At 53.8% G+C, this 27,162-nt stretch overlaps 1 long non-coding RNA gene and 1 pseudogene across 1 annotated transcript in view; both read right to left on the bottom strand.

Moving 5' to 3' along the window:
* The window catches only part of LOC135271066 (putative GTP-binding protein 6), a 29,803-nt pseudogene extending 12,894 nt beyond the window's left edge, over window positions 1-16,909 (bottom strand).
* The window catches only part of LOC135271095 (uncharacterized), a 469,429-nt gene that overhangs the window by 253,668 nt on the left and 188,599 nt on the right, over window positions 1-27,162 (bottom strand). The gene's annotated exons all lie outside the window — the stretch shown is intronic.

Below are 27,162 nucleotides of genomic sequence, written 5' to 3'. Positions count from 1 at the left end.
ACACCTGTATCAGTAAGGCAGTCTTTCTTTTGTCATTTTAAGAAAAATTCAAAGGAACATGGCTAACTGCTAACACCTGTGTGTTTGGATAGGGTTTTTCTATGTGCCCATTTATATTTCGTACTTTCTGCATGTTGAAAAATGTTTCACTTTAAAAAAGATGATTTTAAAACAATGGTGATTACTAAAGTAAAAACGGAAAAATATTTATTTTTTTACCTCACTTATTCTCCAGAAAAGGTAACCTGTTCATACTCAATACTTATTTTTAATCATTCATTTGCAATTTAATTACTGAATTTTGCATTCAACTTGCATTTATCTTTATTTATTTATTTATATAAAGATGGGGTTTCACCATGATGGCCAGGCTGGTCTTGAACTCCTGACCTCAGGTGATCCACCCACCTCGGCCTCTCAAAGTGCTGGGATTACAGGCGTGAGCCACTGCACCCATCGGCATTTTTGTTTTTAATCATTCAACGTGAAATTATATAATGTCAGCTTGCCTTTTCAAAGTGTGCACTGCAGTGGTATTTACGGCAGTCACCGGTTGGCAAGATAGTTTTTTATTTTTTTACTTTTTGAGACCAAGTCTGGGTCTGTAGTTTTGGAAGCATGAAAGAAAAAGAAGTTTCCAAAGCCCCAAATCATGAAGCTAAAAATAAAATCCAAGCTGGCAACTGATTAGGGCCAACCTGCCTCTTGTTCTGTTCACAGTCACCCTCTGCTCACTGAGACAGATGCATATTTGATTGCCTCCTTTGGAAAGGCTCATCAGAAACTCAAAAGAGTTTCTCCCTCCGGCTTCCAGTCTTCCTTCTGTTGTTCCAGCTGTCCCGCTTTTCCTGACCGAACCATGTTCACCTCGCATATTCATGTCACCTGTCTCCCTAGAACATATAAAACTGAGATGGGCCCCGATCACCCTGGGTACCTGTGGTCAGGACCTTCTGAGGCTGGGTCACGGGTGTGTGTCATGACTCTTGGTGAAATAAAACTTTATAGATTAACTGATACCTGTCTCAGATTTTGGGGCTCACAGGGGTCACAGTGGGGGTTGCTGGCTCTGAGGACAATGTCCATAGGGTGAATTCTTAATTTTTTTTTTTTGAGACAGAGTCTTGCTCTGTTGGCCAGGCCGGAGTGCAATGACAAGATCTCGGCTCACTGCAACCTCTTGGCTAATTTTGGTATTTTTAGTAGAGACGGGGTTTCACTATGTTGGCCAGGCTGGTCTCGAACTCCTGACCTCAGGTGATCCAGCCTCCTCGGCCTCCCAAGGTGCTGGGATTACACGCCCGAGCCACCGTGACCGGCTGGGTGGATTCTTTCAAACGCACCCAGAAGCTACTTCACACACTCCTGGTCTCGGCAGACTTGAATTTATGGAGTCCGTGGTGAGCGCTCTGCTGTCCCTGCGACACTCTGCCCTCCTCTAAATGACCACCAGGTGCCCCCGAGGCCCTTTGTGAGCAGACCTCAGCCTCCACCAGCACAGAGCATTTCATCTTCACCTCCCTGAGCCCCAGTAAAAGATGTAAACCACCAGGTGCAGTGGCTCACACCTGTCATCCCAGCAGTTTGGGAGGCTGAAGCAGGCAGATCATGAGGTCAGCAGTTCCAGACCAGCCTGGCCAGCATGGTGAAACCCCATCTCGAACAAAAATACAGACATTGCCCGTGCATGGTGTCAGGTGCCTGTCATCCCAGCTGAGGCAGGGGAATCGCTTGAACCTGGGAAGTGGAGGTGACAGTGAGCCAAGATCAGATCACTGCACTCCCGCCTGGGCAACAAGAGTGAGACTCCATCTCAAAAACAAAAAAGGACGTGAAGCAACATGAACAGCTTCAGGTCAGGCCTTACTGCTGGGGTGGCCCCAGGCCCTGTGGAAGTTCTTGCCAGAGACTTTCCAAAATAATTTTCTGTTTGTTCCAGCCAAGGACAAGACACCACCTACCCCACCACCCTCTCCCAGAGCGTTTACAGAAAGGTGCTAAAGTCGAGTCCTCCCTCCATCCTTTTGCGACGTTTTTCAGCTGAGGCATGTCTGAAAGCCTCTCCTCTGAGTTGGGCCTCCTGGGAGCAGAGCATGCTTTGATGTCTTGGACTCCCAGATGCTTGCCTCTGGAATTACACCAAGAAAACCTTTAACTCCTTCTTTGCCAACTGTGCCAAGCGTCCTTCTTGGAAATTCCCACTCAGCCCTGCATGAATCCAGGGTGAGGTCAGGGCACACTAGACCCTCATCCCTCTTGCTAATTAAAATCTGTTCTTGGCCAGGCATGGTGGCCCACGCCTGCCATCCCAGCACTTTCGGAGGCCAACGTAGGCGGATCACCTGTGGTCAGGACTGGGAGACCAGACTGACCAATATCATGAAACCCCGTCTCTACTAAAAATACAAAAATTAGCCGGATGTGGTGGCACGTGCCTGCAATCCCAGCTACTCGGGAGGCTGAGGCAGGAGAATTCCTTGAAACTGGGAGGTGGAGGATGCCGTGAGCTGACATTGTGCCACTGCACTCCAGCCTGGGTGACAAGAGAGAATCTCCATCTCAGGAAAGGAAAGTTGGGGGGATAAGGGAAGGGGAGGAGGGAGGGAAGGGGGAAGGGAGAAATGGAAGGGGGAAGGGAAGGGAGGGGAAGAAGGGAAGGAAAGAAGGGAACAGGGAAGGAAAGGGGAGCAGACGGCAGGAGAGGGGAGGTGAGGGAAGGGGGAGGGGAGGGGAGAGAAGCAGGGAAAGAAAGAAGGGAACAGGGAAGGGAAGGGTGGAAGGAAAGGTGAGTAGAGGGAAGGGGAGGGAAGGGGAGAGGGGAGGGAAGGGGAGGGGCAAGGGAACGAGAGGGGAAGGGGAAGGGGGAAGAGAGGGGAGGGGAGAGGATGGGAGGGAAGTGGGGAAGAGAGAAGGGGAGGGGAGTGAAGGGGAGAAGAAGAGGGAAGGGAAGGGGAATGGGAGGGAAAGGGGAAGGGGAAGGAAGGGGAGAGGAGGGAAGTGGAGAAGGGGAGGGGAGGGAAGGGGGAAGGGGAGGGAAGGGGCAAAGTGAGGGGAGTGGAGGGAAGGGAGAAGGAGAGGAGAGGGTAGGGAAGGGTAGGGAAGGGAAGGGGAGGTGAGGGGAGGAGAGGGGAGGGGAGGAAAGAGGAAGAGAAGGAAGGGGAGGAGAGGGAAGAGGGAAGGGGAGGGGAGGAAAGAGGAGGAGAAGGAAGGGGAGGGGAGGGAAGAGGGGATGGGAGGAGAAGGAAGGGGGGAAGAGGGGAGGGGAAGGGAGGTAAGGGGGAAGGGGAGGGGAGTGGAGGAAAGGGGAGGAAGGGAAGCCAGGAAGGGAAGGGGGAGAGGGAAAGGGAGGGGATGGGAGGGGAGGGAAGGGAAGAAGGGAAGGGAAAGGAAAAAGGAAGAAGGAAGAAGGGACAAAGGAAAAAAGGGAGAGAGGGAGGGGAGGCAAAAGCCAGGCACAGAAACAGCCCCATTGGTGGCAACTCAGCATTTACCTTATTTGAACCCGGTTTCAACATTTGGCTGCCTTTGGTTGAAACTCAGCGGTCGGCAGAAGAGTAGGTTCTGGTCTGTTTACATTTTGTTACCTCACAGTTCACTGTGTACAGAGAAACCTTCAGGCTGAACTGAAAATATGTCAGGAGGCAATTTCAGGAACCGTAAATATTGGAGATAGAAGTTTCTTGTTTTTTTCTTTTTGAGATGGACTCTTGCTCCATCGCCCAGGCTGGAGTGCAGTGGTGCGACCTCACCTCACTGCAGCCTCCGCCTCCTGGGTTCAAGCGATTCTCCTGCCTCAGCCTCCCAAGAAGCAGGGATTACAGGTGCCGGCCAACACACCCGGCTAATTTTGGTGTTTTCAGTAGAGATGGGGTTTCACCATGTTGGTCAGGCTGGTTTCAAACTCCTGACCTCATGTGATCTGCCTACCTCGGCCTCCCAAAATTCTGGAGCTACAGGTGTGAGCCACTATGCCTGCCCTTTTTTCCTTTAATTGCATTTTAGGTTTTGGTGTACATGTTAAAAACATGCAAGATTGTTGCATAGGTGCATATGTGGCAGTGTAATTTCCTGCCTTCCTCCCCTTCACCTATATGTGGCATTTCTCCCAATGCTATCACTCCCCAGCTCCCCACCCCCTGCTGTCCCACCCACTACCCCCAACAGAGCCCAGTGTATACTGCTCCCCTCCCTGTGTCCACTTTGTTCAACACCCGTCTATGAGTGAGAATATGCGATGTTTGATTTTGTGTTCTTGTGTCAGTTTGCTGAGAATGGCTTCCAGGTTCATCCATGTCCCTACAAATGACGTGAACTCATCGTTTTTGATGGCTGCATAATATTCCATGGTGTATATGTGCCACATTTTTCCTGTCTGGTCTATCATCGATGGGCATTTGGGTTGGTTCCAGGTCTTTGCTATTGTAAACTGTGCTGCAATGAATATTCGTGTGCATGTGTCCTTACAGTAGAACGATTTATAATCCTTTGGATATATGCCCAGTAATGGGATTGCTGGGTCAAATGGAATTTCTATTTCTAGGTCCTTGAGGAATTGCCACACTGTCTTCCACAATGGTTGAACTAATTTACACTCCCACCAACAGTGTAAAAGTGTTCCTATTTCTCCACATCCTCTCCAGCATCTGTTGTCTCCAGATTTTTTAATGATCGCCATTCTAACTGGCGTGAGATGGTTATCTCAATGTAGTTTTGAGTTTCCTTTCTTTTTTTTTTTTTTACAGACAAGATGTCACTGTGTCACCCAGGCTGGAGTGCAGCTGTGTGATCATAACTCACTGTAGCCTTGACTTTCGAGGCTCAAGTGATCCTCCCCGCTCAGCCTCCCGAGTAGCTGGGAGTACAGGAGGAGGTGTGACATCGCTGTAGCTGGTACTACAAGTCCACGCCATTATGCCCAGCTAATTTTTTCTGTAGAGACAGTGGCTGGGTACACTGCCCAGGCTGGTCTGGAACTCCTGGGCTGAAGCGATCTGCCTGCCTAGGCCTCCCGCAGTGCTAGTATTTCAATCTTTGCTTACTTGATCGGTGGAAAATGGTCATCTATTTTAATGCTGAATAGTGGTGTCTCCTCACATGCATGTGTTTTGAGAATGCCATACAAAGCCAAGTGAGTTTCCTGCCGTGTGTCTGATCAGAGGTGATTTTGGTATTCGAAGGCCTGTGTTACGATTTTGAGGATGGGGATTTGGAGCATAAATGATTAGCAGGTGGACAAGTGCAGCTGGGATCAGGGTGAGGAGTCCTCATCCCTGACTCTGCCCTTCATCCCTGACTTCCTACTCCAGCTCAGTGCTTTATTTTATTTTGTTTATTTAGTTTTTGAGATGGACTTTTGCTGTGTCTCCCAGGCTGGAGTGCAGTGGCACCATCTCGGCTCAGTGCAACCTCTGCCTCCTCGACTGAAGTGATCGTCCTGCCTCAGCCTCCCCAGTAGCTGAGATTACAGGCGCCTGCCACCATGCCTGGCTAATTTTTTATATCTCTGGTACAGATGGAGTTTCACCCTGTTGGCTAGGCTGGTCTTGAACCCGTGATCTGAAGTGATTTGCCTGCTTTGCCCTCCCAAAGTGCTGGGATTACAGGACTGAGCCACTGTGCCTGTCCTATTTAGTTATTTATTTATTTTGAGACAGAGTCTCACTCTGTCACCCAGGCTGGAGTGCAATGCCATCACCTCGGCTCACTGCAACCTCCGCCTCCTGGGCTCAAGCGATTCTCCTGCCACAGCCTCCCGAGTAGCTGGGATTACAGGCACCCGCCAACACAGCCAGCTAATTTTTTATGTTTTTACTAGGGATGTGGTTTCACTATGTGGGTCAGGCTGGTCTTGAACCCCTGACCTTGTGATCCCAAAGTGCTGGCATTACAGGTGTGAGGCACCATGCCCAGCTTCATTTATTTATTTTTGAGATGGAGTCTCTCTGTCACCCATGCTGGAGTGCAGTGGCACGATCTCACCTCACTGCAGCCTCTGCCTCCCGGGTTGAAGCAATTCTCCTGCCTCAGCCTCCTGAGTAGCTGGGATTACAGGCACCAGTCACCAACCCTGGCCTAAATTTTGTACTTTTTTAGTAGAGACAAGGTTTCACCTTGATGGCCATAGTGCTCTTGAACTCCTGATTTCAAGGAATCCGCCTGCCTCGGCCTCTCAAAGTTGTCTCTTTTCTCTAGTAAAGCGGTAAGACCCACCTTCGGAGATACCAGTCCATATCCTTTTTGCTTCTCAGGAAGGAGAGGGGGAATGGAATTGGTGATGGTTTAAAAGAAGCCAGCTCAGGCCAGGCACAGTGGCTGACACCTGTAATCCCAGCACTTTGGGAGGTTGAGGCAGGCAGATCACATGAGGTCAGGAGTTTGAGACCAGCCTGGCCAACATGGTGAAACCCCATCTCTACTAAAAATACAAAAAATTAGACAGGAGTGGTGGCGGGTGTTGTGATCCCAGATACTTGGGAGCCTGAGGCAGGAGAATCTCTTGAGCTTGGGAGGCAAAGTTTGCAGTGAGCCGAGATCACACCACTGCCCTCCAGCCTGGGCGACAGAGCAAGACTCCATATCAAAATAAATAAAAAAATAAATAAAATAAATATTTATCTCCACCTGGTGTCCCTCCTTGCTATTGGAGGGGGTGCTCCCCGTCCTCAGTATTTGAAACCCAATCACGGGGTGATGGAATGTTCCAGTGGAGAAGAGGTCTTTGCATCACTGATAGCGCCCCGACCAAGAGCTTCCATGCCGGGCATCGGGAGGGGTTGGCAAACACACCTTGCAGCACACAAGGGCACTGTCAACAGGGAAGTCCCAGCATTTCCAGGGCCCAACACCCAGCCCACTTAACTCAAGCACCTTTCAAAACCCTCGGCTCACAAAAGAGAGGCAGTTCCAAGGCATGGACGAGACATCTCTCAGCCGGCTGGAGGTCGCTGCCCGCTGTCCGGCCCACACGCGGTAGCCCAGGACACAGACGGGGAGGAGGGGCTGGGTGCCATGACCACAGGTCCACATCACACGAGGACAAACATGGAGGACAGGCCCCGTGTCCAGGGTTCGAAGTCACACCAGGACATAGAGAGAAGAAGGCTGGGCTCTGTGTCCAAATATCCACATCACACCAGGACACAGAGGGAGGACAGGCCCCATGTCCAACGGTCCACATCACAAGAGGACATAGAGCGACGAAGGCTGGGCATTGTGTCCGCACGTCCACATCACACCAGGACACAGCGAGAAGACAGGCCCTGGGTCCAGGGATCCATGTCATACGAAGACACAGAGGAAGGACAGGCACCGTGTCCAGGGGTCCACATCACACCAGGACACAGAAGGAGGACAGGCCCCGTGTCCAGGAGTCCACGTGACACCAGGACATAGAGGGAGTACAGGCTGTGTGTCCAGGGGTACACATCACACCAGGACAAATAGGGAGGATAGGACCCACATCCAGGTGTCCTCATCACACCAGGACATAGAGGGAGGAAGGCTGGGTACTGTGTCCATTCGTCCACATCACACCAGGACACAGTCAGAAGACAGGCCCCATGTCCAGGGGTTCCCATTATACCAGGACACACAGGGAGAAAACGCCCTGTGTCCAGGGGTCCACATCACACCAGGATACAGAGGGAGGACAGGCCCCGTGTCTTGGGGTTCACGTCACAACAGGACACAGAGCGAGTACAGGCCCCATGTCCAGGGGTCAACGTCACAGCAGGACATAGAGGGAGGAAGGCTGGGCCCTGTGAAAACACGCCCACATCACACTAGGACACAGATGGAGGACAGGCTCTAGGTCCAGGGGTCCACATCACACCAGGACATAGAGATAGGAAGGCTGGGCTCCGTGTCCACAGGTCCACATTGTAAGGCCGGCTGCCTCGCTGAAGAGCCAGACGGACACACTTATCTCTCTTCATGCTAACTCGCCACACACACTCCTATCTGGCCTCTCCATGCAGGCTCCACACGGCCACTCCTGCATTCCTCCCTCGTCCCTTTCAACAAGAAAAAAAATTAAAAAGCCTGCCGGAAATTGTCCAGCGGCAGTTTAACATTGAACTTCCCTTAACCAATAAAACTGTCTGCTCTTTGTTTCCCTAACAATCAATCAAACTTCCCCACCAATGAACCTGTCTGCTCTTTGTCTCCTTAGCCCTGCCTAACTGCCAGTGGCTACCCACCCCATCAGTATCTCAACTCCCCTTAACCAATAAAACTGTCTGCTCTTTGTTTCCCTAATAATCAATCAACTCTCCTTACCAATGAAATTGTCTGCTCTTTGTTTCCCCAATAACCAATCAACTACCTACACTTCTTATAAAAACCGCATGCTCTGAGAAGCCCATTGCGACTTCTCTGGCCCCTTTCTTGGACCACAGAACCTCTCCCGAGAGGTGAATAAATTGGATTCTCATTTTTCTTCACTGGCCTCAGTTTCCTCATTTCGACTCAGCAATATACCTTACACACATCACACCAAGACACAGAAGCCAGAGAGGTCCTATGTCCAGTGGGCCATGTCACACCAGGACATAGAGGGTAAACTGGCCCGATGTTAAGGGGTCCACATTACCACAAGACACAGAGGGAGGACATGCCCCGTGTCCAGGGGCCCACGTCACACCAGCACACAGAGGTAGGACAGACCCGGTGTTCAGGGATGCACATCACACCATGACACAGAGGGACGACAGGCCCCACGGACAGGGGTCCACGTGACAACAGGATACAGAGGGAGGACAGGCACCGTGTCCAGGGGTCCACATCGCACCAGGACACAGAGGGAGGACAGGTCCAATGTCCAGGGGTCCACGTCACACCAGGAAATGGAGGAAGGCTCGGCCATGTCTCCACACGTCCACATCTGACCAGGACACAGAGGCAGGACAGACCCCAAGTCCAGGGTTCAACGTCATACCAGGATGTAGAGGTACAACAGGCCCCATGTCCAGGGGTCCACATCACAACAAAACACAGAGGGAGGACAGGCCACATGTCCAGGGGTCCACGTCATACCATGACATAGAGGGAGAAAGCTTGGGCCCAGTGTCCACACATCCATATCACACCAGGACACAGAGGGAGGACATGCCCCGTGTCCAAGGGTACACATCACACCAGGACACAGAAGGAGGACAGGCCCTATGTCCATGGTTTCACAACACACCAGGACATAGAGGGAGGAAGGCTTGCCCTATGTCCACACGATGACATCACACCAGGACACAGAGGGAGGACAGGCCGTGTGTCCAGGGGTGATTGTTACACCAGGAGACAGAAGAAGGACAGGCCCCAAGTACAGAGGTCCACATCACATGGGGACACAGAGGGAGGACTGGCCCCGTGTCCAGAGATCCACATCACACCAGGATACAGAGGGAGTACAGACCCTATGTCCAGGGGTCCACGTGGCATCAGGACACAGAGGGAGGACAGGCCCCGCGTCTAGGGTTCCACATCACATGAGGACACAGAGGGAAGTCAGGCCGCATGTCCTGGGGTCCATGTCACAGCAGGAAATAGAGGGAGGAAGGCTGCGCCCTGTGTCCACACATCCACATCACAGCAGGACACACAGTGGGCACAGGCCCCATGTCCAGGCGTCCACGTCATACCAGGACAGAGAGGGAGGAAGGCTGGTCACTGTGTCCACATGTCCACATCACACCAGGACACAGAGGGAGGACAGGCCCCATGTCCAGGGGTCCATGAAACATCAGGACTTAGAGGGAGGACAGGCCCCGTATCCAGGGTTCCACATCACACCAGAACACAGAGGGAGGACAGGCCCCGTGTCCAGGGTTACACACCACACCAGGACACAGATGAATGAAAGGACCCTTGTATAGGGGTCCACGTGACACCAGGACACAGAGGGAGAACAAGCACCGTGTTTAGGGGTCCACATCACACCAGGACACAGAAGAAGTACAGGCCCCATGTCCAGAAGTTCTTTTCATACCATGATATAGAGGGAGGAAGGCTGGGCCCTGTGTCTACACATACACATCACACCAGGACACAGGAGGAGGACAGGCCCCATATGCAGGCATCCAAGTCACACCAGGATATAGAGGGAGGACAGGCCCCATGTCCAGGGTTTCACAACACACCAGGAGATAGGAGGAGGAAGGCTGGGCCCTGTGTCCACACGTCCACATCACAGCAGGACGCACAGCAAGGACAGGCCCTGTGTCCAGGGGTGATTGTTACATCAGGAGAGAGAGGAAGGACACTCCCCGTGTCCAGGGGTCCACATCGCACCAGGACACAGAGGAAGGACATGCCCCATGTCCAGGGTTCCACATCACACCAGGACACAGACGGAGGACAGGCCAGGTGTCCAGGATTCCACGTCACACCAGGACATAGAGGAAGGAAGGCTGGGCCCTGTGTCCACACGTCCACATCACACGAGGATACAGAGGGAGTACAGGCCCCATGTCCATGCTCCACATCACACCAGGACACAGAGGGAGGAGAGGCCCGATGTTCAGGGGTCCACATCACACCAGGACACAGAGGGAGGACAAGCCCCGTGTTCACGTGTCCATATCACACCAGGACACAGTGGGAGGATGGCTGGGCTGTGTGTGAACACTGCCACATCACAACAGGACACAGAGGGAGGACAGGCCATATGCCCAGGGGTCCATGTCACACCAGGATACAGAGGAACGACAGGTCCCGTGTCTAAGAGTTCATGTCACACCATGACATACAGGGAGGAAGGCTGGGTCCTGTGTCCACACTTCCACATCACAAGAGGAAACAGAGGGAGGACAGACTCCATGTTGGTCGAGGGGTTCACGTCACATCAGGATAGAGATGGACGAAGGCTGGGCCCTGTGTCCACACATTCACATCAGACCAGGAAACAGAAGGAGGACAGGCCCCATGTGGAGGGGTCCAGGTAACAACAGGACATAGGAGGAAGGATGGGCCCTGTGTCCACATGTCCACATCACACCAGGACACAGAGGGAGGACAGGCCCCATGTCTACAGGTCCTTGTCACACCATGACATACAGAGACGAAGGCTGGGCCCTGTGTCCACACATCCACCTCACACCAGCACACAGAGGCAGGACAGGCCCCAAGTCCAGGCTTCCATGTCACACCAGGACATAAAGGGAGGACAGGCCTGGTGTGAAGGGGCACACATCACACCCGGTCAAAGAGGGAGAACAGGCCCAGTGTCCAGGCCCATGTCCACATGACACCAGGACACAGATGGAGGATAGGACCCATGTCCAGGCGTCATGTCACACCAGGACATAGAGGGAGGAAGGCTGGGCCCCATGTCCATACATCCACATCACACCAAGACACAGAGGCCAGACAGGCCGCATGTCCAGTTGTCCATGTCACACCAGGACATACAGGGTGGACTGGCCCCATGTTAAGGGGTCCACATCACCCCATGACACAGAGGGAGGAGAGGACCCATGTCCAGGGGTCCATGTCACACTATGACATAGAGCAAGGAAGTCTGGGTCCTGTGTCCACACGTCCACATCACACCAGGACACAGAGGGAGAAAAGGCCCCTTTTGCAGGGGTCCACATCACACCAGGACATAGAGGGAGGAAGGGTGGGGGCCCTCTGTCCACATGTCCACATCACACCAGGACACAGGAGGAGGAGAGTCCCCATGTGCAGGGGTCCATGTCACATCATGATATAGAGGGAGGACAGACCCCGTGTCCGGGGGTCCACATCACACCAGGACACAGACGGAGGACAGGCCAGGTGTTCAGGGGTCCAGATCACACCAGGACATAGAGGGAGGAAGGGTGGGCCCTCTGTTCACATCACACCAGGACACAAATGGAAGACAAGCCCCATGTCGAGGGGTCCACCTCAAACTAGGATACAGAGGGAGGACAGGCCCCATGTCCAGGGATGCACGTCAGACGAGGACAGTGAGGGAGGACAGGCCCCACGTCCATCGATCCACGTCACACGAGAACACTGAGGGAGGACAAGCCTCATGTCCACAGGTTCACGTCACACCAGGACAGAGGGAGGAACGCTGGGCCCTGTGTCCACACGTCCACATCATACCAGGACACAGAGGAAGGAAAGGAACAGTGTCCAGGGTTCCACATCACATCAGGAAACACTGGGAGGACAGGCCCCATGTCCAGAGATCCACGTTACACCAGGAAATGGAGGGAGGACAGGCCCTTTGTCCAGCGGTCCACATCACACCAGGACTTCGAGGGAGGACAGGCCCCATGTCCAGGGGTCCACGTCAGACCAGGAAATAGAGGGAGGAATGCTGTGCCCTGTGTCCACACATCCACATCACAATAGGAAACACAGTGAGGACAGGCCCCATATCCAGGGTTCCACGTCACACCAGGACATAGAGGGAGAACAGGCCCCATGTCCATGGGTCCACATCACACCAAGACACAGAGGGAGGAAAGGCCCCGTGTCCAGCGGTCCTCGTCACATGATGACATAGAGGGAGGAAAGCTGAGCCCTGTGTCCACACGTCAACATCACACCAGGACACCGAGGGAGGACAGGTTCCATGTCCATGGGTCCACATCACACGAGGACACTGAGGGAGGACAGGACATATGTCCAGGGGTCCAGGACACAGTGGAAGAAAAGGCCCCATGGCCAGGTGTCCATATCACAGCCTGACATAGAGGGAGGAAGGCTGGGTCCCGTGTCCACACATCCACATCACAGCAGGACACACAGTGAGGACACGCCCCATGTCCAGGGGTCCACGTCACACCAGGACACAGAGGGAGTACAGGCCCTATATCGAGCGGTCCTCGTCACACGATGACACAGAGGGAGGAAGGCTGGGCGTAGTGTCCACACGTCCACATCACACCAGGACACAGTGGGAGGACAGGCCCCATGTCCAGGCGTCCATGTCAAACCAGGACATAGAAGGAGGTCAGACCAGGTGTCCATGGGTCTACATCACACCAGAACAAAGAGGGAGAACAGGCCCCATGTCCAGGGGTCCTCATCACACCAGGACACAGAGAAAGGACAGGCCCCATGTCCAGGGGTTCACGTCACACCAGGATATAGAGGGAGGAAGTCTGGGCCCTGTGTCCACACGTCCACACCACAACAGGACACAGAGCGAGGGCAGGCCCTGTGTCCAGGGGTGATTGTTACACCAGAAGAAAGAGGAAGGACAGGCCCCGTGTCCAGGGGTCCATGTCACACCAGGACACAGAGAAAGGACAGGTCCCATGTCCAGGGATCCACATCACACGAGGACACTGAGGGAGTACTGGCCCCATGTCCAGGGGTCCATATCACACCAGGACACAGACGGACGACAGACCAGGTGTCCAGGAGGCCACATCACACCAGGACATAGAGGGAGGAAGGCTGGGCACTGTGTCCACACGTCCCGATCACACCAGGACACAGAGGGAGGAGAGGCCCCAAGTCCAGGGGTCCACATCACACCAGGAATCAGTGGGAGGAGGGCTGGGCCGTGTGTGCACACTGCCACAACACACCAGGACACAGAGGGACGACAGGCCATATGTCAAGGTGTTCAGGACACAGTGGAAGGACAGGCCACGTGTCCTTCCAGGTGTTCGTGTCACAGCATAGACGGAGGAAGGCTGGGTCTTGTGTTCACACATCCACATCACACCAGGACACAGAGGGAGGACAGGCTCCATGTCCAGGGGTTCATGTCACACCAGGACAGAGATGGATGAAGGCTGCGCCCTGTGTCCACACCTCCACATCAGACAAGGAAACAGAGAGAGGACAGGCCCCACGGCCAGGGGTGCACGTCACACCATGATATAGAGGGAGGACAGGCCCCGTGTCCAGGGGTCCACATCACAACAGGACACAGAGGGAGGAGAGGCCCCATGTCCAGGGGTCCACGTCACACCAGGACACAAAGGGAGGAAGGCTGGGCTCTTTGTCCACACGTCCATATCACACCGGGACACAGAGCGAGGACAGGCCCCACGTCCAGGGGTCCACGTCACACGAGGACACAGAGGGAGGAAAGGCCCCATGCTCAGGAGTCCATGTCACACCATGACATAGAGGGAGGAAGGCGGGGCCCTGTGTCCACACGCCCACAATACACCAGGACACAGAGGGAGGACAGGCCCCATGTCCATGGGTTCACGTCACACCAGGACATGAAGGAAGGCTGGGCCCTGTGTCCACACGTCCACATCACACTGGGACACAGTGGGAGGATAGGCCCTGTGTCCAGGTGTGAATGTCACAGATGGACACAGAGTAAGGACAGGCCCCGTGTCCATGGGTACACATCACACCAGTAAACAGAGGAAGTACAGGCCCCGTGTCCAGGTGTCCACCTCACACCAGGACACAGAGGGAGGACACACCCCGTGTCCAGGGGTCCACATCACACCAGGACTCCGACGGAGGACAGGCCAGGTGTTCAGGGGTCCACATCCCACCAGGACATAGAGGGAGGTAGGGTAGGCCCTCTGTCCACATCACACCAGGACAGACAGGGAGGAGAGGCCCCATGTCCAGGGGTCCACATCACACCAGGATATAGAGGGAGGACAGGCCCCGTATCTAGGGGTCCACATAACACCAGGACACAGAGGGAGGAGGACAAGCCCCATGTCGAGGGGTCCACGTCACACCAGGACATAGAAGGGGAAGGCTGGGCCCTGTTTCCACACGTCCACATCATACCGGGACACTGAGGGAGGACAGGCCCTGTATCCTGGTGTGAATGTCAGACCAAGACACAGAGGAAGTACAGGCACCATGTCCAGGGGTCCACCTCACACCACGACACAGTGGGAGGACAGGTCCCATGTCCTTGGTTCCACGTCACACCAGGAAATGGAGGAAGGTTGCGCCCTGTATCGACGTCCACATCACAGCAAGACACACAGTGAGGACAGGCCCCATATCCAGGGGTCCACGTCACACCAGGACATAGAGGGAGGACAGGCCCTGTGTCCAGGGGTCCATACCACATCATGACACAGAGGGAGGACAGGCCCCGTGTCCAGGGGTCCATGTCACAGCAGGACACAGAGGAAGGACAGGCCCGATGTCCAGGGGTCGACATCACATGAGGACACTGAGGGAGGACTGGGCCTTTGTCCAGGGGTCCACATCACAAAAGGACACAGACAGAGGACAGGTCAGGTGTCCAGGAGTCCACGTCACACCAGGACATAGAGGGAGGAAGGCTGGGCCCTTGGTCCACACGTCCACATCACACCAGGACACAGAGGGAGGAGAGTCCCTATGTTCAGGGGTCCACATCACACCAGGACACAGAGGGAGGAGAGGCCCCATGTCCAGGGGTCCAGGTCACACTAGGACATAGAGGGAGGAAGGCTGGGCCCTGTGTCCACATGTCCACATCACACCAGGACACAGAGGAACAGGCCCCATGTCCACGAGTTCATGTCACACCAGGGCATAGAGGGAGGAAGGTTGGGCCATGAGTCCACACGTCCACATCACACGGGGAAACAGAGGGAGGACAGGCCCTTTGTCCACTTGTGAATGTCACACCAGTACACAGAGGAAGTACAGGACCCGTGTCCAGGGTTCCACTTCACACCAGGACAGAGGGAGGACAGGCCCCGTGTCCAAGGGTCCACATCACACCAGGACACAGAGAGAGGACAGGCCCCATGTCCATGGGTCCACGTCAAACCAGGATATAGAGGGAGGACAGGCCCCGTGTCCAGGGGTCCACATCACACCAGGACACAGAGGGAGGACAGGCCCCATGTCCAGTGATCCTCATCACATGATGACATAGAGGGAGGAAGGCTGGGCCCAGTGTCCACACATCCATATCACACCAGGACACAGAGGGAGGACAGGCCCCATGTCCAGTGATCCTCATCACATGATGACATAGAGGGAGGAAGGCTGGGCCCTGTGTCCACACGTTCACATCACACCAGGAAACAGAGGGAGGCGAGGCCGCATGTCCAGGGGTCCACATCACACCAGGAACCATTGGGAGGACGGCTGGGCCGCGTTTCCACACTGCCACATCACACCAGGACACAGACGGAGGACAGGCAAGGTGTCCAGAAGTCCACGTCACACCAGGACATAGAGGGAGGAAGGCTGGGCCCTGTGTCCACACGTCCCCATCACACCAGGACACAGAGAGAGGAGAGGCCCCATGTCCAGGGGTCCACATCACACCAGGACACAGTGGGAGGAGGGCTGGGCCGTGTGTGCACACTGTCACATCACACCAGGACACAGAGGGAGGACAGGCCATACGTCCAGGGGTCCAGGACACAGTGGAAGGACAGGCCCCGTGTCCAGGTGTCCATGTCACAGCATGCCATAGAGGGAGGAAGCCTGGGTCCTGTGTCCACACATCCACATCACACCAGGACTCAGAGAGAGGACAGAGTCCCATGTCCAGAGTTTCACGTCACACCAGGACATAGAGGGATGAAGGCTGGGCCCTGTGTCCACATGTCCACATCACACTGGGACACAGAAGGAGGACAGGCCCTGTGTCCTGGTGTGAATGTCACACCAGGACACAGAGGAAGGACAGGCCCCGTGTCCAGGGGTACACATCACACCAGTACACAGAGGAAGTACAGGCCCCGTGTCCAGGGGTCCAACTCAACCAGGACACAGAGGGAGGACAGGACCCATGTGCAGGTGTCCACATCACACCAGGACACAGACGGAGGACAGGCCAGGTGTTCAGGGTTCCACATCACACCAGGACATAGAGAGAGGAATGGTGGTCCCTCTCCCCACATCACACCAGGACATAGAGGGAGGAGAGGCCGCATGTCCAGAAGTCCACGTCACACCAGGATATAGAGGGAGGACTGGCCCTGTATCCAGGGGTTGACGTCACACCAGGACCCAGAGGGAGGACAAGCCCCATGTCGACGGGATCATGTCACACCAGGACACAGAGGAAGGACAGGACCTATGTCCAGGTTTCCACATCACACCAGTACACAGAGGGAGGACAGACCCCACGTCAAGAGTTTCAGACCCACCTGACCAACACGATGAAACCTCGTCTCTACTAAAAATGCAAAAAAAGAAAACAAAAAACTAGCCCAGCATGGGATTGGGTGCCTGTGGTCCCAGGTACACAGGAGGCTGAGGACGGAGAATCGCTTGAACCCGGGAGGCGGAGGGTGCAGTGAGCCCAGATCACACCACTGCACTCCAGCCTGGGTGAAAAAGCAAGACTCGGTCTCAAAAAGTCAACTGATGGCCGGGCGCAGTGGCTCACACCTGTAATCCCAGCACTTTAGGAGGCTGAGGCAGGTGGGTCACAAAGTCAGGAGGTCAAGACCAGCGTGGCCAAAATGATCAAAGCTCGTCTCTACTTAAAATACAAAAAACTAGTCAGGCCCAGTGGCAGGTGCCTGTAATCCCAGTTACTGTGGAGGCTGAGGCAGGAGAATCGCTTGAATCTGGGAGGCAGAGGTTGCGGTGAGCCGAGATTGCGCCACTGCACTCCAGCCTGGGTGACAGAGGGAAACGCCATCTCAAATATAAATAAATAAATAAATAAATAAATAATTTAAAAATTGTAAAACTTTTTACAAGGGGGTTGGGGGAACACATGTAGCCAGGAACAGACCTGTGGGGAGGCCGGGGCACCCTCTCTGGGTGCCTTCAGGACGCCTTGACCGTGGCCTGCAGCCTGCAGAGCGGGGGCTGGTCAGCTCACATCTCAGCCCTTCTGAGGCTGCTGTCTGGGCTCCTGGGTGCCTGCAACCCCGGTAAAATAACACAGACCCTGATGGGGGTACGCATGGAGCCAGGAAGATGCTGCACACATATCCTTTTTGGCCGCGCCCGGCCATTTTTCCTTTTTGTTTTTTTTTGTTTGTTTTTTTTTTTTGAGACGGAGTTTCACTGTTGTTACCCGGGCTGGAGTGCAATGGCGCGATCTCGGCTCACTGCAACCTCCGCCTCCTGGGTTCAGGCAATTCTCCTGCCTCAGCCTCCTGAGTAGCTGGGATTACAGGCACGCGCCACCATGCCCAGCTAATTTTTCGTATTTTTAGTAGAGACGGGGTTTCACCATGTTGACCAGGATGGTCTCGATCTCTTGACCTCGTGATCCACCCGCCTCGGCCTCCCAAAGTGCTGGGATTACAGGCGTGAGCCACCACGCCCGGCCTTCCTTTTTGTTTTAAATTTTAAGTTCTGGGGTACATGTGCAGATCTTGCATCAATGTTACAGAGGTATACACATGGCGTGGTATCTCCTAATGTTATCCCTCCCCAATCCCCCCATCCCCTGTTATCCCTCCACTAACCCCCTGTTTGTTGTATTTTGAGATGGAGTCTCGCTCTGTCACCCAAGCTGGAGTGCAGTGGCACAATCTCAGCTCACTGCAACCTCTGCCTCCTGGGTTCAAGCGATTCTCCTGCCTCAGCCTCCCAAGTAGCTGGGACTATAGGCACTCGCCACCACGCCAGACCAATTGTTCTATTTTTAGTAGAGGCAGAGTTTCACCACGTTGGCCAGGCTGGTCTCGAACTCCTGACTTCAGGTGATCCACCTGCCTCAGCCTCCCAAAGTGCTGGGATGACAGGCATGACCCACTGCGCCCAGCCTAATTTTTTGTTGATTTTTCTTGAGATGGAGTCTCACTCTGTCGCCCAGGCTGGAGTGCAGTGGCACAATCTCAGCTCACTGCAACCTCTGCCTCCCAGGTTCAAGCAATTCTCCTGCCTCAGCCTCCCAAGTAGCTGGGATTACAGGCGCCCGCCACCATGCCCGGCTAATTTTTGTATTTTTAGAGACAGGGTTTCACCGTATTGACCAGAATGGTCTCGAACTCCTGACCTTGTGATCCGCCCGCCTCGGCCTCCCAAAGTGCTGGGATTACAGGTGTGAGCCCCCACGTCCGGCTCTGCTATGCAGATTTCTAAACCCATCACAGGAAGCAGTTCTCACTAGGAGCCACCCCCAGCTCCAGGTCGGCCTGCAGGAGAGCCGGGAGCTGCTGTTGTTCCAAACTCCACCTGCTGCAGGGATCACGGCAGCAGCCACACCCGGGGGTACCAGGTAAGTAAATGCAGGGTGAGGGTGAGGATCCCCCAGCCCTGGGAGAGACCTGTGGCCATCCTTCTCCCTCGTCACTCACCCCGCGGGGCACAGCATCTCCCCAAAGATGGTCTTGATGCAAGAGATCAGGTACTCGTGCAGGTCCTCACTCAGCCCCTCGAAGTTCCTGCAGGCCAGGATGACCACCTCACAAGGGTGCCGCTCCAGCCACTCTGAGATCTCCGGGAGCGTGTCCTGGCGGGAGGGAGGGGGCAGGGCAGAGTCCTTCATGAGTCCCACAGCTCGGGGAAGGCTGGGCTCCGTGGGTCACACCTGTCATTCCAGCGCTTTGGGAGGCCAAGGCGGGCGGATCACCTGAGGTCAGGAGTTCAAGACCAGCCTGGCCAACATGGTGAAACCCCATCTATACTAAAAACATACAAAAAAATTAGCTGGGTGTGGTGGTGGGCGCCTGTAATCCCAGCTACTTGGGAGGCTGAGTCAAGAGAATTGCTTGAACCTGGGAGGGGGAGGCTGCAGCCAGCCATGTCGGCCAGGCACATTGGCTCATAGCTGTAATCCCAGCACTTCAGGAGGCCGAGCGGGGACAGATCACCTAAGGTCAGGAGTTCAAGGCCATCCTGGCCAACACGGCAAAACCTCTGTCTCTACTAAAAATACTAAAATTAGCCAGGCATGGTGGTATGCACCTGTAATCCCAGCTACTCAGCAGGCCGAGGCAGGAGAATCGCTTGAACCCAGGAGGCAGAGGTTGCAGTGAGCCGAGATCAAGCCACTGCACTCCAGCCTGGGCAAAAGAGCAAAACTCTGTCTCAAAAAAGGAGAAAAGATGAGGCCAGAACAGTGGCAGTCCCAGTGCTTTGCGAGGAGGCTGAGGCCGATCCCAGAGAATTGGCTTCAGTCCAAGAGTTTGAAAAGAGCCTGGGCAACATGGCTACAAAATAGAAGAAGTAAAGAATTAGGTGTGGTGGTTCACACCTCTAGTCCAAGCTAGAGGTAGGTGGTAAGCTTAGACAGGTGGATCCTCCTGCAGACAGGAGGCTGCAGTGAGCCAACTCAGCCCGGCTCAGTGGCTCATGCCTGTCATCCCAGCACTTTGGGAGGCCGAGGCAGGCGAATCGCCTGAGGTCAGGAGTTCGAGACCAGCCTGGCCAACATGGTGAAACCCCGTGTCTACTAAAAATACAAAAATTAGCCGGGCGTGGTGGCTGGTGCCTGTAATCCCAGCTACTTGGGAGGCTGATGCAGGAGAATCTCTTGAAGTGGGAGGTGGAGGCTGCAGTGAGCCGAGATGGCGCCATTGCACCAGCCTGGCAAAAGAGAAAGACTGTCTCAAAAAAACAAAAAGTCCAGGAACCCTACCAAGCTCTGGCAGGGAAAGGAAGAGGTGGGCAGGGCAGGAAGGGGCCAGCGTAGGGGGCAGAGCAAGTAGAGAAAGGGGGAGCTGGTCTGGGTGCTGGGGGTCACACCTACAATCCCAGCACTGTGGGAGGCCAAGGCGGGAGGACTGTGGGAGGCCGAGGTGGGAGGACTGCATGAGCCCAGGAGCTCAAGACCCGCCTGGGCAACACGGCAAGAGCGCATCTCTACAAAAACCTGGAAAACGAGCCCAGTGTGGTGGTGTGTGCCTGCAGTCCCAGCTACTCAGGAGGCTGAGGCAGGCAGATTGCTTCAGCCCAGGAGGCTGAGGCTGCAGTGAGCTACCATTACACCACCCTATGCCAGCCTGGGTGACAGAGCAAGACCCTGTCTCAAAAAAAGCAAGCATGTGGATGTGTGCACATGTGTGCATGTATGTGTGTGTGCATGAATATGTGTGTGTCTGTGTGGGTGTCTTTGCACATTTTTTATTTGAGATGGAGTCTTGCTCTGTCGCCAAGGCTGGAGTGCAATGGCACCATCTCCACTCACTGCAACCTCCCCCCGCCAGGTTCAAACTAGTCTCCTGCCTCAGCCTCCCAAGTAGCTGCGACTACAGGTGCCCGCCACACCGCCCGCCTAATTTTTGTATTTTCAGTAGAGACGGGGTTTCGCCATGTTGGCCAGGCTGGTCTTGAACTCCCACCCTGGGGTGATCCACCTGCCTCAGCCTCCCAAAGTGCTGGGATCACAGGTGTGAGCCTCAGCTCCTGGTCTCTCTGCCCAATTCTGTGTGCACATGTGTGTCTGTCTTCACACATGTCTCTGCACACACATCTCTCTATGCACGTGTGTGTGTGCAGGCATGTCTGTGTTTCTGCACATATGTCCATTTGTCTGTGCACACCTCGACCGGAAGCCACTTCACAGGCAGACTTGTGACGTCTGGAAACTCCAGGGAATGAGTCAGATTCAGCAGGTGCAGAGTAAGTGAGGGGCATGGTGTGGGACAATGCCTTTGCACCCCGAAGCCTCTGGGTGCCTGCCATGGTGTCACAGGGAGCCACAGGCAGGCCTTAGGACAGTGACTTCTCACGTTCAGATTTTAGAAGCCCCTCTGGCAGCCAGGAACAGAACACACTGAAAAAAAGCCTGGACGGGAGTCAGGGAGATAACTGACTCCGTTCTGCAAAAGTCCAAGAGGGCTGGGCATGGAGGCTCACACCTGTCATCCCAGCACTTTAGGAGGCCGAGGCGGGCAGATCCCCTGATCTCAGCAGTTCAAGACCAGCTGAGCCAAGCTGGTGAAACCCCATCTCTATTAAAAATACAAATATTAGCTGGGCATGATGGCGGGCACCTGTAATCCCAGCTACTCAGGAGGCTGAGGTGGAAGAATCGCTTGAACCCAGGAGGTGGAGGTTGCAGTGAGCCGAGATGGCACCATTGCTCTCCAGCCTGGGCGACAGAGCAAGACTCCGTCTCAAAAAAAAAAAAGTGCAGACAGCCTGACAAAGCCCGGGGCACCAGTGCTAGCCAAAGTAACTGGTGAAAAATGCAGGAGGAACCCATGCAAGCTCAGAAACGCACATTGGTGCAGAAGTCCCCGTAAGCCAGGTACAGTGGCTCATGCGTATAATCCTAGGACTTTGGGAGGCCGAGGTGGATGGATCACGAGGTCAGGAGATCAAGACCATCCTGGCTAATACCGTAAAAACCCATCTCTACTAAAAATACAAAAACTTAGCCCGGCGTGGTGGTGCATGCTTATAATCCCAGCTACTCCAGAGGCTGAGGCAGGAGAATCGCTTGAACAGGAAGGAAGACGTTGCAGTGAGCTGAGATTGCGCCACTGCACTGCAGCCTGGGCAACAGAGCAAGACTCTGTCTCAAAAAAATAGAAACAAAACAAAAAGAAAAAAAGAAATGAAGACATTCACATCGGTCAAGAACCCCCCGTATGCCAGGTGTGGTGGCTCACGCCTGTAATCCCAGCATTTTGAGAGGCTGAGGCGGGCGGATCACCTGAGGTCAAGAGTTCGAGACCAGCCTGGCCAACCTGGTGAAACCCCATCTCTACTAAAAATATGAAAATTAGCCGGGTGTGGTGGTGGGCGCCTGTAATCCCGGGTATTTGGGAGGCTGAGGCAGGAGAATCGCTTGAACTTGGTGGACGGAGGTTGTAGTGAGCCGAGATTGAGCCACTGCACTCCAGCCTGGGTGACAGAGCAAGACTCCATCTCCAAAAGAAAAAAATATAAGTGCTCCTAACAGATCAGCAGGCGTCAGCATCTCCTGGTCTCTTGTCTGGCCCTGAAGCTGACATTGTCATCCCACTAAAGGTCAGGATCCTCCCGTCCCTATGGCAGTCTGGTTCCCCATGGGAGGCCGGCCACCTCCTGAGCGCTCCCCGTGCATCCCCCCAGCCTGGTCGTACCTCCACCAGTGCCATGGTGTATACCATGTGAACAAAATGCAGGTTCTTCTCAGAGCCGTCCAGCATGAGGGCAATCTGCAGGTGTAAGTACCGCACGCCGGCATCCAGCTGCTCCGTGATGTCCAGCACCTGCGGGCAGAGGGGCTGTCACGTCTCCCTGCTGGTTGCTGTGGCTTCAAACCTCATATTGCACAGGCTGGTTTCTTTTATTTTCTTCAGACGGAATCTCACTCTCTCATCCAGGCTGGATTGCAGTGGCATGATCTCGGCTCCCTGCAACCTCCACCCTCCAGGTTCAAGCGACTCTCCTGCCTCACCCTCCTGAGTATCTGGGATTACAGGCACCTGCCACCACGCCCGGCTAATTTTTCTATTTTTAATAGAGATGGGGTTTCGCCGTGTTGGTCAGGCTGGTCTCAAAATTCTGACCTCAGGTGATCCACCTGCCTCAGCCTCCCAAAGTGCTGGGATTACAGACATGAACCTCCACGCATGGCTAGGAGTGGCAAAATTACTAACATAAAAAGGTGAAAGAGGGGCTGGGTGCAATGGCTCAGGCCTGTAATCCCAGCACTTTGGAAGGCCAAGGTGGGTGGATCACGAGGTCAGAAGTTCAAGACCAGCCTGGCCAACATGAAGAAACCCCGTCTCTACGAAAATACAAAAAACAACCACGTGTGGTGGTGGATGCCTGTAATTCCAGATACTCGGGAGGCTGAGGCAGGAGAATCACTTGAACCCAGGAGGCGGAGGTTGTAGTGAGCAATTGCACTCCAGCATGCTGACAGAGAGACTCCGTCTCCAAAAGAAACAAAAAAGTTGAAAGAGTGTGGTGCTATGTCCTCTACACAAAATATTAATTTAAAAAGCCAAAACTGGCCAGGTACCATGACTCACGCCTGTAATCCCAGCACTTTGGGAGGCCGAGGTTGGAGGATCACCTGAGGTCAGGAGTTCGAGACCAGCCTGGGCAACATAGCAAAACTCCGTCAGCATAAAAAAAAATTTAAAAATTAAAGAAAGTTAGCCAGACATGATGGCACATGCCCATAATCCCAGATACTCGGGAGGCTGAGGCAGGAGGATCGTGTCAACTGGGAAGGTGGAGGCTGCAGTGAGCTCTGATCGCACCATGTACTCCAGCCTGGACGACAGAACAAGACCCTATTCCCAAGAAAATAAATGCAGGCTGGGTGCAGTGGCTCACATTTGTAATCCTGGCACTTTGGGAAGACGAGGCGGGTGGATCACCTGACGTCAGGAGTTCAAAATCAGCCTTGCCAACATGCTAAAACCCAATCTCTACTAAAAATACCAAAAGAATGCTAGGTGGGCATGGTGGTGGGCACCTGTAGTCCCAGCTACTCAGGAGGCTGACGTAGGAGAGAACCACTTGAACCTGGGAGGCGGAGGTTACAGTGAGCTGAGATCGTGCCATTGCACTCCCGCCTGGGGAACGGAGCAATACTCCATCTCAGAAGAAAAATAAATAAACAAAATAAAAATGAAAGAAAGAAAAGAGGCCAGGTGCTGTGGCTCATATCTGTAATCCCAGGACCTTTGGGAGGCTGAGGTTGGTGGATCATGAGGTCAGGATTTCAAGATCAGTCTGGGCAAGATGGTGAAACTCTGTCTCTACTAAAAAATACAAAAATCAGCCGGGCGTGGTGGCGCACGCCTGCAATCCCAGCTACTTGGGAGGCTAAGGCACATAACTGCTTGAACCCAGGAGGTGGAGGTTGCAGTGAGCCGTGATCGAGCCACTACACTCCAGCCTGGGCCACAGAGCGAAACTCCATCTCAAAAACAACTTAACATAATACAACGTAGCAACATGATGACCCACTCTTCTTCCTTTGGGGAGGGGGCTCTGGGTGGGCAGAGGTTCTGTGTTTAATCCTGTCTCCCTGCAAATGTGCAGCCACACTCTGCCTCCTGAGCTCCTGGGGACTCACTCAGACCTTACCTGAGTGATGGAGCATTTCAGCATCACGGGCTGCAGACCCTACCTGGGTAATGACAATATCAGCAACACTCACACCCTACTTGGGAGAGGGACCATGTCAGCATCACTGACACCCTACCTGGAAGAGAGACCATGTCAGCATGACTCACACCCTACCTGGGAGAGGGACCATGTCAGCATCACTCAGTCCCGACCTGGGACAGGGAGCATCACAGCATCACTAACACCCTACCTGGGAGAGCGAGCATCTCAGCATCACTCACACCCTACGCATGTCAGCGTCACTAACACCCTTCGTGGGAGAGTGAGCATCTCAGCATCACTCAGTCCATACCTTGGACAGAAACCATGTCAGCATCACTCACACCCTACCTGGGAGAAGGACGATGTCAGCATCACTGACACCCTACCTGGGGCAGGGATCATCTCAGCATCACTCACACCCTACCTGGGAGAGTGAGCATCTCAGCATCACTCAGTCCCTACCTGGGAGAGGGACTGTGTCAGCATCACTCAGTCCCTTCTTGGGACAGCGAGTATCTCAATATCACTGATACCCTATCTGGGAGAGGGACTATGTCAGCATCACTCAGTGCCTACCTGGGTCAGGGAGCATCTCAGCATCACTGACATCCTATCTGTGACAGGGAGCATCTCAGCATCACTGACACCCTACCTAGGAGAGGGAGCATGTCAGCATCATGGGGTGCAGAGCCTACCTGGGTGATGGACCAATTCAGCACCATGGTGTGCGTGATGCAGGGGAAGGCCATGTTGAGCAGCTGCAGCAGCCGGGACTCCTCCTGGGAAATGGGTGACTTCTTGTTGAGTCAGTACGTCATGGTGTCATAGCTCCCTGCGGGCAGAGCATACGCAGGCACGTCACCCATCAGCCCCATCCCCGCCACCCGCTGTGCATCCCTCAGCATCATGTTTACAGTGCAGGCACAGGCATGGCGGGGCTGGGTGGATGCTGTCCCCAGAAACTCACGTCCACTGGAACCTCAGGACAAGACCTGTGTGGAAACAGGGTCTCCTGGGATGTCATTCAGTTGAAGTGAGGTCATGCTTGAGTAGGGCACGTTGCAAATCCAGTCACAGGTATCTATCTGAGAGAGACACAGCCTGGGTGCAGTGGCTCACACCTGTAATCCCAGCACTCTGGGAGACCGAGGCAGGTGGATCACAAGGTCGAGAGACTGAGACCATCCTGACCAACATAATGAAACCCCATCTCTATTAAAACTACAAAAATTCGCTGGACGTGGTGGCGGGTGCCTGCAGTCCCAGCTAACTCAGGGGGCTGAGGCAGGAGAATCACTTGAACCCAGGAGGAGGTGGCTGCGGGGAGCTGAGATTGCACCATTGCACTGCAACCTGGGTGACAGAGCAAGACTCTGTCTCAAAAAAAAAACAAAAACAGGAGGAAACAGAGACACAGAGAAGACTTCATGAAAACGGACGCAGAGCTGGAGTGATGGGGCCATAAGCCCAGGACACCTGGAGCCCCTAGGAGCTTTGAGAGGAGGGGAGCAGCCTCCCACCAGAGCCTCAGGAGAGGGTGTGGTCCTGCCCACAACTTGATGTCAGACTCCTGTATCCAGAGGTGGGAGAGAGTAAATATCGGTCGTTTGCGGCCTCGTAATGTGTGGTCAAATGTTACGGTGGCCACAGGAAACACAGACCTTTATGGGGACCTTTGTGCAGTCTGACCAAGGGCTGGGCACCTGCATTTCCTGCCTGTGAAACATAGCTGTTATTTCTTACATATATATGTATATCTAAATATACATAAATATAATATGTTAAATGTATGTATTTAAGTGTATTTGAATGTATGTACACATAACATACAAATATATGTATATAAATATACACAAATATATATACATATATAACTACATGTATGGAAATATTGATATATACATGTAATATGTAAATATATGTATACAAATATGCATGATATAGGCATATATGCAAATATATACATATAAACATATATGAAGATACATATATAATTATATGTAAATAGTATATGTAAATATATATACATAAACACACACACAAATATATATATATAAATATATACAAGTATATTCGCAGAGATACGGTCTCACTATGTTGCCCAGGTTGGTCTCAAACTCCTGGGCTCAAGTGATCCTCCCGCCTCAGCCTCCCAAAGTGCTGGGATTAGAGGTGTGAGCCACCGCGCTGGGCCTGAATGTATTTTTAATTTCTGACCCTCAATGCCTATGGTTAAAGCCCCCAGCGTAAACACTGCACAGATGGACCATACCTTCAGCTGTAGGGAAAACGTGGAAACAGTCCAGGTGTCTG

Source organism: Aotus nancymaae, unplaced genomic scaffold (assembly GCF_030222135.1).
Source record: "Aotus nancymaae isolate 86718 unplaced genomic scaffold, 86718_ANA_hifiasm-v0.15.2.pri h1tg000075l, whole genome shotgun sequence".
In the NCBI taxonomy this organism is placed as follows: Eukaryota; Metazoa; Chordata; class Mammalia; order Primates; family Aotidae; genus Aotus; species Aotus nancymaae.
The sequence above is the reverse complement of the archived record's forward strand: the minus strand, read 5'-3'. Positions and strand labels throughout refer to the sequence as shown.